The following is an 11,989-nucleotide window of genomic DNA, read 5'->3' as shown; positions in this document are numbered from 1 at the left end:
CCCTGACCCTGACTCAGACCGTAACACTAACCGTGACACTACTGTGAGCCTGATCCTAAGCTTAACCCTGAACCTAACCCTATCCCTGACCGCTACCCTAACCCTAACGCTAACCCTGACCCCAACGACGTCTCACCCTAACCCTGACCCTAAGTCTCTCGCTAACACTAACCCTAACCCTAACCCTAACCCAGTCTGAACCCATCTCTGTTCCCACAAGCGGGGACAACAGCTGCACCCAGGCCTCCCAGGGGCTGGGGGAGACTGTGTGGGGGTCACTGGATGGACAGGGCATGGGGTGGAGAGTGAGCCCTGAGCAGCTTGGGGACATGCGCGCTCAAGGAGCTCTGGTGGGAGCAGGAAGCTCGGTAAGGAGCCCCCAGGCAATGGTGACCTCACGTCCCTGACGACAAAGCCCAACGGAATTAGAATCCACGTATCCAGGAACCCCCATTACAGAGAAAACCCCCCTGCCCAGCTCATTTCTAGGCACATCCTAAAGGAAGCGACATGATCTTGTACTTTCTACCTAGGCCCAGAGGATGCAGGGAGAAGAGAGCTCACCCGCCAGACACGTCCCCTCACTGGCACGTCATATCAGGCTTCCCCAACGCCTCAGGCCCTTTGGCAAATAAAATCAAAAGGTGACACTAGGGGGCTCAGAGTCAGAGAGTCCCACACTTTTTGATCGATGGGTGTGTAGCCCTAGGTCTCCTCCCTGTCTGTGTTTGTGTGTGTGTGTGTGTGTGTGTGTGTGTGTGTGTGTGTCTGTGTGTGTGTGTGTGTGAGTGTGTCTGTGTCGGTGTGTCTCTGTGTCTGTGTGTAAAGAGGACCTGGCCATGCCATCGTGGGTGGAGTTGTCCCGAGCAGGAGCAGGCTATGAGAGGTTAGATGCCTGGTGGGCAGGTTATGTTCACAGCACAGTGTAAGGCTGGCTAGGTGGGATAGGGTATGGGGGCTAAACGCTTCTGCCCAGGGATTATCCTGAGACCCCACAGGGACAGGTCAATGACGCAAGAGTGGGGATAACTCTAAAAGTAATCACTAACGCTGACCCTGACACTGACTGTGGGCCTGACCCAAACCATAAGCCTAGCCCTGAACCTGACCCTGACCCTGACTGTGATCCTAAACTTAATTCTAAACCTAAACCTAAGCCTGACGCTGACGCTGATCCAGACCCTGAACCTAAACCTAACTCTGACATTACCGTAACCATGACTCATCCCTAACCGTGACCCTGACCCTGACCCTGACCCTAATCCCAACCGTGACCCGAACCTAAGCCTGACCCTAACCCTAAACCTGACCGTGACTGTGAGCCTGACCCTAACCCTAACCCTAAAGGTAACCCAAACCCTGACCCTAATACGGACCGTGAACCTAAACCTAACGCTGACCCTAACCCCAACACTAACCCCTAACCTAAACAAAACCCTAACCATGACCTTACGCTGTCTAACCCTAACCCTAACCAGAACCCTACTTCTAACTCTAACCCTAACCCCAATCCCAAACTTTCCCCTAAACGTACCTGTGACCCTGAACCCAACATTAACCTTAAAACAAAGCCTGACCGTAAACCTGACCCTGGCCCTGACCTTCACCTGACACTGACCCTGACCCTAATCCTAACCATGACCCTAATACTGACCAATACGTAACCCTGTCCCTGACCCGAATGTGGACTTTTAAGCAATACCTGATCCTGACCTAAACTTGACACTGGACCTAAACTTCACACTGACCCTGACCCAGACCATGACCATCAACCTAACCCTGACCCTAATACTGACCCTGACCCTAACCCGGTCTAACCCTAACCCTCAACCTAACTCTAACCCTAACCCTAACCCCAAACTTTAACAATAAACCTGACCTTATCCCTGACCCTGATCATAACCCTAACTCTGAACTTTGCGTATACCAGACCTTGACCCTAAGGCTGTCCCTGGCCCTGACTCTAACCCTGACCCTGGCCCTGACCCTAACCCTGACCCTAACACTGACCCTGACTGTGAACCTAACTCTGACCCATTTCCTGATCCTGAACAGAATCGTAACTCTATAGCTAACACTGATCCTGACCCTCATCCTAAACAGAACCTAAACGTAAAGCTGACCTTACCATAACCGTGACCCTAGCCCTGACCCTGACCCTGACCCTAACACTGAACCTGACCCTAATCCTAGCCCTGACTCTGACCCTTACAAGGACACTAACCCTAACCCTGACCCCGACACTAAACCTAATGCAATCCCTGACCATAAAATATCTCACCCTAACCCTGACCCTAACTCTAACCATAACCATATCCCTAACCCTAACACTAATAACCCATAACCCTGACCCTGACCTTGACTGTGAGCCTGACCCAAACACCATCCTAGCCCCGACCCTGACCCTGACCCTGACCGTGAGCCTTAGCCGGACCCTAACAGTAAACCTCAGCCTGACGCTGACCCTGCTCCGGACCCTGAACCTAAACCTAACCCTGACTAAGACCCTAACCGTGACCCTGACCATGAACCTGTCCTAACCCTCACCCTAAGCCTAACCCTAACCGTAACCGTACCATGACTGTGAGCCTGACCCAAAACCGACCCCTAAAGGTAACCCTAACGCTGACCCTAATTCAGACCCAGAACCTAAACCTAACGCTGACCCTAACCCTAACACTAACCCCTACCCTAAACCAAACCCTAACCCTGACCTTATGCTGTCTAACCCTAACCCTAACCATAAAACTACTTCTAACCCTAACACGAACCTGAAACCCAAACCATTCCCCTGAACCTAACCCTGACCCTGACCCTAAACGTAACACTAAACCTGGCCAAAACCTAACCCTGACCCTGACATGAACCTTGCCCCTCAACCAACACTTGAACCTGACCCTAAATCTGACCATGATCCTGAACCTGACCCTCAACCTAACCGTCACCCTAACACTGACCCTGACCCTGACTCTGACCGTAACACTAACCATGACACTACTGTGAGCTTCACTCTAAACTTAACCCTGAACCTAACCCTAACCCTGACCCCTACCCTAACCCTAACGCTAACCCTGAGCCCAACGACCTCTAACCCTAACCCTGACCCTAAGTCTCTCCCAAACACTAACCCTAACCCTAACCCTAACTCGGTCTGAACCCATCTCTGTTCCCACAAGCGGGGACAACAGCTGCATCCAGGCCTCCCAGGGCTGGGGGGAGGCTGTATGGGGGTCACTGGAATGGCACTGCATTGAGTGGAGTGTGAGCCTTGATCAGCTAGGGGACCGGCGCGCTCAGGGAGCTCTGGTGGAGCAGGAAGTTCGGTAAGGAGCCCCCAGGCAGATGGTGACCTCACTTCCCTGATGACAGAGCCCAACGGAATTGGAACCCACGTATCCAGGCACCCCATTACAGAGAAAAACCCCCTGCCCAGCTCATTTCTAGGCACATCCTAAAGGAAGCGACATGTTCTTCTGCTGTACTGAAGCCGAGAGGATGCAGGGAGAAGAGAGCTCGCCCGCCAGACACGTCCCCTCCCTGGCAGGTCATATCAGGTTTCCCCAACGCCTCAGGCCCTTTGGCTAATAAAATCAAAAGGTGAAACCAGGGGGCTCAGAGTCAGAGAGTCCCACACCTTTCTGATCGACCGGTGTAGCCCTAGGTCTCCTCCCGTCTCTGTGTGTGTGTGTGTGTGTGTGTGTGTGTGTGTGTGTAAAGAGGACCTGGCCATGCCCATGCCATCGTGGGTGGAGATGCCCCAAGCAGGATCAGGCTGATGAGGGGTTAGATGTCTGGTGGGCAAGTCATGTTCACACCCCAGTTTAAGGCTGGTTAAGTGGGATCGGGTGTAGGGTCTACACCCTTCTGCCCAGGGTTTATCCTGAGACCCTGAAGGGATGGGTCCATGACCCAGGGGCCGGGCTAACCCTAAAAGTAACCACTAACCCTGACCCTGACACTGACTGTGAGCCTGACGCTAACCCTAAACCAAGCCCTGACCCTGACCAGGACCCTGACCCTGACTGTGATCCTGACCTGAATCCTAAACCTAAACCTAAGCCTGACACTGACCCTCATGTGGACCCTGAACCTAAACCTAACTCTGACATTACCGTAACCATGACTCATACCTAACCATGACCCTAATCCTAACCCTGACGCTGACCTAACCCTGACCCTAATCCGAACCCTGACCGTGACTGTTAGCCTGACCCTAACCTTAATCCTAAAGGTAACTCTAACCATGACCCTAATAAGGACCCTGAACCTAAAGCTAACGCTGACCCTGACCCTAACACTAACCCCTACCCTAAACCACACCCTAACCCTGACCTTACGCTGTCTAACCCTAACCCTAACCATAACCCTACTTCTAACTCTAACCCTAACCCCAATCCCAAACCCTACCGCCAAAACCTAACTGTGACACTGAACCGAAAATTGACCCTAAAGCCTGAACCTAAACCTGACCCTGTTCCTGACCTTCACTTGATCCTGACCCTGACCCTAATCCTAACCATGACACTAACACTGACCACTACATAACCCTGTCCCTGACACGAATGTGGACTTTAAACCAATACCTGATCCTGACGCTAAACCTGACACTGGCCCTAAACTTCACCACGACCCTGACCCAGACCATGACCATCAACCTAACCCTGACCCTAACAGTGACCCCGACCCTGACCTGAACACTAAACCTGACCCTGACTGTGAGCCTGACCCTACTGCTAACCCTAAACGTAACCCTGACCCTGACACTAACACAGGCCCTCCCCCGAATCCTATCGCTGAACCTAACCCTAACACTAACCCCTAACCCTACCACGGACCCTGACCCTAACCAGGTCTAACCCTAACCGTCAACCTAACGCTAACCCTAACACTAACCCTAAACTTTAACAATAACCCTGACCCTATACCTGACTATGATCATAACCCTAACCCTGAACTTTGACTATACCAGACCCTGACCCTAAACCTGAGCCCTGGCCCTGACCCTAAACCTAACCATGACCCTAACAATGACCACTACATAACCCTGTCCCTGACCCGAATGTGGACTTTAAACCAATACCTGATCCTGACCGTAAACCTGACACTGGCCCTAGACTTCATCCTGACCCTGACCAGGCAAAGACCATAAACCTAACCCTGACCTAACAGTGACCCTGACCCTGACACTAACACTAATCCTGACACTGAATGTGAGCCTGACCCTAACTCTAACCCTAAACGTAACCCTGACCCTGACACTAACACGGGCCCTGACCCGAAACCTAACGCTGAACCTAACCCTAAAACTAACCCCTAACACTATCCCTGACACTGACCCTAACCCAGGTCTAACCCTAACCCTCAACCTACCTCTAACCCTAACCCTAACCCCACTTTAACAATAATTCTGACCCTCTCCCTGACCCTGATCATAACCCTAACTCTGAACTTTGCCTATTACCAGAACTTAACCTTAAACCTGACCCTGGCCTTGACCTTAACACTGACCCTAACCCTGACTGTAAACCTAACTCTGACCCAGTCCGTGATCCTGAACAGAATCGTAACCCTAAAGCTAACCCTGATCCTGAACCTACTCATAAAACAGAACCTACACATAAAGCTGACCTTACCATAACCATGAACCTAACCCTGACCCTGACCCTAACCCTGACACTAAACCTGTCCCAAACCTAACCCTGACCCTGACATGAACCTTGCCCCCAAACTAAAACTTGAACCTGACCCTAAATCTGACCATGACCCTGAACCTGACACTAAACCTAACCGTCACTCTAACACTGACCCTGACCCTGACTCTGACCGTAACAGCTAACCCTGACCCTACTGTGATCCTGACCCTAAACCTAACCATGAACCTAACCCTAACCCTGACCCCTACCCTAAGCCTTACGCTAACCCTGACCCCAAAGACGTCTATCCCTAACCCTGACCCTAAGTCTTTCTTAACCCTAACCCTAACTACTAGCCTGGTCTATACCCAGCTATGTTCCCTACAGCGGGGACAACAGCTGCACCCAGGCCTCCCAGGGGCTGGGGTGAGGCTGTATGGGCGTCACTGGATGGGCACTGCATTGAGTGGAGTGTGAGCCTTGAGCAGCTTGGGGACCGGCAGCTCAGGGAGCTCTGGTGGAGCAGGAAGTTCGGTAAAGGAGCCCCCAGGCAGTGGTGACCTCACTTCCCTGACGACAGAGTCCAACGGAATTGGAACCCACGTATCCAGGCACCCCATTACAGAGAAAACCCCCCTGCCCAGCTCATTTCTAGGCACATCCTAAAGGAAGCGACATGTTCTTCTGCTGTACTGAAGCCGAGAGGATGCAGGGAGAAGAGAGCTCGCCCGCCAGACACGTCCCCTCCCTGGCAGGTCATATCAGGTTTGCCCAACGCCTCAGGCCCTTTGGCTAAATAAAATCAAAAGGTGACACCAGGGGGCTCAGAGTCAGAGAATCCCACAACTTCTGATCGACCGCTGTAGCCCTAGGTCTCCTCCCCTCGTGTGTGTGTGTGTGTGTGTGTGTGTGTGTGTGTGTGTGTGTGAGTGTGTCTGTGTGTGTGTCTGTGTGTAAAGAGGACCTGGCCATGCCATCGTGAGTGGAGATGCCCCAAGCAGGATCAGGCTGATGAGGGGTTAGATGTCTGGTGGGCAAGTCATGTTCACACCCCAGTTTAAGGCTGGTTAATTGGGATCGGGTGTAGGGTCTACACCCTTCTGCCCAGGGTTTATCCTGAGACCCTGAAGGGATGGGTCAATGACCCAGGAGCGGGGTTAACCCTAACAGTAACCACTAACCCTGACCCTGACACTGACTGTGAGCCTGCCCCAAACCCTAACCCAAGCCCTGACCCTGACCCTGACCCTGACTGTGATCCCTGACCTGAACCCTAAACCTAAACCTAAGCCTGACACTGACCCTGATCTGGACCCTGAACCTAAACCTAACTCTGAGATTACCGTAACTATGACTCATCCCTAACCGTGACCCTGACCCTGACACTAATCCTAACCCTGACAGCTGACCTAACCCTGACCCTAACCCTAACCCTGACCGTGACATGTGAGCCTGACCCTAACCCTAACCCTAAAGGTAACCCTAACCCTGACCCTATTACGGACCCTGAACCTAAACTAACTCTGACCCTAACCCTAACACTAACCCCTACCCTAAACCAAACCCTAACCCTGACCTTACGCTGTCTAACCCTAACCCTAACCATAACCCTACCTCTAACTCTAACACTAACCCCATCCCAAACTTTTCCCCTAAACCTAACTGCGAACCTGAACTGAACATAAAGCAAAGCCTGAACCTAAACCTGACCCTGGCCCTGACCTTCACCTGACCCTGACCCTGACCCTAATCCTAACCATGACACTAACAAAACCACTAAATAACCCTGTCCCTGACCCGAATGTGGACTTTAAACCAATACCTGATCCTGACCCTAAACCTGACACTGGCCCTAAACTTCACCGCGACCCTGACCCAGACCATTACCATCAACCTAACCCTGACCCTAACAGTGACCCCAACCCTGACCTGAACACTAAGCCTGACCCTGACTGTGAGACTGACCATAACTCTACCCCTAAATGTAACCCTAACCCTGACACTAACACGGGCCCTCCCCCGAATCCTTTCGCTGAACCTAACCTAAAACTAACCCCTAACCCTACCACTGACCCTGACCCTGAACCAGGTCTAACCCTAACCGTCAACCTAACGCTAACCCTAACACTAACCCTAAACTTTAACAATAACCCTGACCCTATACCTGACTATGATCATAACCCTAACCCTGAACTTTGCCTATACCAGACCCTGACCCTAAACCTGACCCTGGCCCTGACCCTAAACCTAACCATGACCCTAACAATGACCACTACATAACCCTGTCCCTGACCCGAATGTGGACTTTAAACCAATACCTGATCCTGACCGTAAACCTGACACTGGCCCTAGACTTCACCCTGACCCTGACCCAGGCAAAGACCATAAACCTAACCCTGACCCTAACAGTGACCCTGACCCTGACCCTAACACTAACCCTGACACTGAATGTGAGCCTGACCCTAACTCTAACCCTAAACGTAACCCTGACCCTGACACTAACACGGGCCCTGACCCGAAACCTAACGCTGAACCTAACCCTAAAACTAACCCCTAACACTTATCCCTGACACTGACCCTAACCCGGGTCTAACCCTAACCCTCAACCTACCTCTAACCCTAACCCTAACCCCACTTTAACAATAATCCTGACCCTCTCCCTGACCCTGATCATAACCCTAACTCTGAACTTTGCCTTTACCAGAACTTAACCTTAAACCTGACCCTGGCCTTGACCCTTAACACTGACCCTAACCCTGACTGTAAACCTAACTCTGACCCAGTCCGTGATCCTGAACAGAATCGTAACCCTAAAGCTAACCTTGATCCTGAACCTACTCATATAACAGAACCTAAACATAAAGCTGACCTTACCATAACCATGAACCTAACCCTGACCCTGACCCTAACCCTGACACTAAACCTGTCCCAAACCTAACCCGGACCCTGACATGAACCTTGCCCCCAAACCAAAACTTGAACCTGACCCTAAGTCTGACCATGACCCTGAACCTGACCCTAAACCTAACAGTCACCCTAACACTGACCCTGACCTCTGACTCTGACCAGTAACGCTAACCCTGACCCTACTGTGATCCTGACCCTAAACCTAACCAAGAACCTAACCCTAACCCTGACCCCTACCCTAAGCCTTACGCTAACCCTGACCCCAATCGACGTCTAATCCTAACCTGACTCTAAGTCTTTCCTTAACCCTAACCCTAACACTAACCTTGGTCTAAAACCAGCTCTGTTCCCTTCAGCGGGGACAACAGCTGCACCCATGCCTCCCAGGGGCTGGGGGGAGGCTGTATGGGGGTCACTGGATGGGCACTAGCATGGACTGGAGTGTGAGCCTTGAGCAGCTTGGGGACCGGCGGCTCAGGGAGCCTCTGGTGGAAGCAGGAAGTTCGGTAAGGAGCCCCCAGGCTAGTGGTGACCTCACTTCCCTGACGACAGAGCCCAACGGAATTGGAACCCACGTATCCAGGCACCCCATTACAGAGAAAACCCCCCTGCCCAGCTCATTTCTAGGCACATCCTAAAGGAAGCGACATGTTCTTCTGCTGTACTGAAGCCGACAGGATGCAGGGAGAAGAGAGCTCGCCAGCCAGACACGTCCCCTCCCTTGGCAGGTCATATCAGGTTTCCCCAACGCCTCAGGCCCTTTGGCTAATGAAATCAAAAGGTGACACCAGGGGGCTCAGAGTCAGAGAGTCCTACACCTTCTGATCCACCAGTGTAGCCCTAGGTCTCCTCAGCGTCTCTGTGTGTGTGTGTGTGTGTGTGTGGTGTGTGTGTGTGTGTGTGTGCCTCTGGGTGTCTGTGTGTCTGTGTGTAAAGAGGACCTGGCCATGCCATCGTGGGTCGGAGATCCCCAAGCAGGATCAGGCTGATGAGGGGTTAGATGTCTGGTGGGCAAGTCATGTTCACACCCCAGTTTAAAGGATTGGTTAAGTAGGAATCGGGTGTAGGGGTCTACACCCTTCTGCCTAGGGTTTATTCTGATACCCTGAATGGGATGGGTGCATGACCCAGGAGCAGGGACTAACCCTAACAGTAACCACTAACCCTGACCCTGACACTGACTGTGAGCCTGCCCCAAACCCTAACCCAAGCCCTGACACTGACCCTGACCCTGACCGTGATCCTGACCTGAACCCTAAACCTAAACCTAAGCCTGACACTGACCCTGATCTGGACCCTGAACCTAAACCTAACTCTGACATTACCGTAACTATGACTCATCCCTAACCGCTGACCCTGACCCTGACCCTAATCCTAACCCTGACTGCTGACCTAACCCTGACCCTAACCTAACCCTGACCGTGGCTGTGAGCCTGACCCTAACCCTAACCCTAAAGGTAACCCTAACCCTGACCCTAATTACGGACCCTGAACCTAAACCTAACTCTGACCCTAACCCTAACACTAACCCCTACCCTAAACCAAACCCTAACCCTGACCTTACGCTGCTCTAACCCTAACCCTAACCATAACCCTACTTCTAACTCTAACCCTAACCCCATCCCAAACTTTTACCCTAAACCTAACTGTGACACTGAACCGAACATAAAGCAAAGCCTGACCCTAAACCTGACCCTGGCCCTGACCTTCACCTAACCCTGACCCTGACCCTAATCCTAACCATGACACTAACACTGACCACTACATAACCCTGTCCCTGACCCGAATGTGGACTTTAAACCAATACCTGATACTGACCCTAAACCTGACACTGGCGCTAAACTTCACCCTGACCCTGACCCAGACCATGACCATAAACCTAATCCTGACCCTAACAGTGACCCCGACCCTGACCTGAACACTAAACCTGACCCTGACTGTGAGCCTGACCCTAAGTCTAACCCTAAATGTAACCCTGACCCTGACACTAACACGGGCCCTCCCCCGAATCCTATCGCTGAACCTAACCTAAAACTAACCCCTAACCCTACCACAGACCCTGACCCTAACCAGGTCTAACCCTAACCCTCAACCTAACTCTAACCCTAACACTAACCCTAAACTTTAACAATAACCCTGACCCTATACCTGACTATGATCATAATCCTAACCCTGAACTTTGCCTATACCAGACCCTGACCCTAAATCTGACCCTTGCCTGACCTTCACTTGACCCTTACCCAAAACATAACCATATCCCTAACCCTGACCAATACATAAAGCTGTCCCTGGCCCGAATGTGGACTTTAAAACAATACCTTATCTTGACCCTAAACCTGACACTAGCCCTAAACTTCATCCTGTCCCTGACCCTGACCCAGGCATGACCATAAACCTAACCCTGATCATAACAGTGACCCTGACCCTGACCCTAACAGTAACCATGACCCTGACTTTGAGTTTGGTTCTAACCCTTACCCTAAAGGTATCCCTAACCCTGACCCTAATACGGACCCAGAACCTAAACCTAACGCTGACCGTAATCCTAACACTAACCCCTCACTAAACCAAATCCTAACCCTGACCCTAATGCTGTCTAACCCTAACCATAACCATAACCCTACTTCTAATTCTGACTCTAACCCCAAACCCAAACATTTTGCCTAAACCTAACCCTGACCCTCAACCGAACATTCACCCTAACCAAAGCCTGACCCTGACCCTAAACCTGATACATGCCCTGGCCTTCACCTGACTCAGTCCCTGACCCTGACCCTAAACCTAACCATGATTCTAACACTGACCCAAACCTAACCCTGTCCCTGACCCAAATGTGGACTTTAAAACAACGCTTAATCTGACCCTAAACCTGACACTGGCCCTACACTTCACCCTGATCCTGACTCAGAACCTGACCATAAACCTAACCCTGACCCTAATTGTGAATCTGACCCTGACGCTAACACTAACCCTGATCCTGACTGTGAGCCTGACACTAACGCTAACCCTAATCGTAAACCTGACCCTGACACTAATACGGGCCCTGACCCGAAACCTAACATGGAACCTAACCCTAACCCTAACACTAACCCCTAACCCTAACCCTGACCTGACCCCAACCCGGTCGAAACCTCACCCTCAACTTAACTCTAACCCTAACCCTTACCCCAAACTTTAACCCTAACCCTGACCCTATCCCTGACCCTGACCACAACCCTTACAGTGAACTTTGCCTAAAAATGACGCTGAGCCTAACCTTGACCCTAACCAGAACCCTGACTCTGACCCTAAGCTGAACCCAGGCTCTGACCCTAAACATGACCCAACACTGACCCTGACCCTGACCGTAAACCTAACTCTGACCCAGACTGTGAGCCTGACCATTACCATAACCCTTAAACTAACCCTGATCCTGACCATAAAATTAACCCAGAACATAAATGTAAAGC

The 11,989-nt window shown here is 51.5% G+C and overlaps 1 long non-coding RNA gene across 3 annotated transcripts; it reads left to right on the top strand.

Annotated features, from left to right (window-relative positions):
- Positions 1 to 523: 523 nt before the first annotated feature.
- LOC116589281 lies at positions 524 to 9,230 on the top strand. 3 transcript variants are annotated; one of them, XR_004285284.1, is made up of 4 exons: positions 524 to 644; positions 3,434 to 3,597; positions 6,214 to 6,398; positions 9,157 to 9,230. It is a non-coding gene; the product is annotated as an uncharacterized LOC116589281 (long non-coding RNA). The 3 variants fall into 3 exon arrangements; XR_004285286.1 differs by having other exon boundaries at positions 525 to 644; positions 6,278 to 6,398; positions 9,157 to 9,227; XR_004285285.1 differs by lacking the exon at positions 524 to 644 and adding an exon at positions 3,292 to 3,323.
- The last annotated feature ends 2,759 nt before the right edge of the window (positions 9,231 to 11,989 follow it).

Source organism: Mustela erminea, chromosome 4 (assembly GCF_009829155.1).
Source record: "Mustela erminea isolate mMusErm1 chromosome 4, mMusErm1.Pri, whole genome shotgun sequence".
Classification (NCBI taxonomy): Eukaryota; Metazoa; Chordata; class Mammalia; order Carnivora; family Mustelidae; genus Mustela; species Mustela erminea.
The sequence above is the reverse complement of the archived record's forward strand: the minus strand, read 5'-3'. Positions and strand labels throughout refer to the sequence as shown.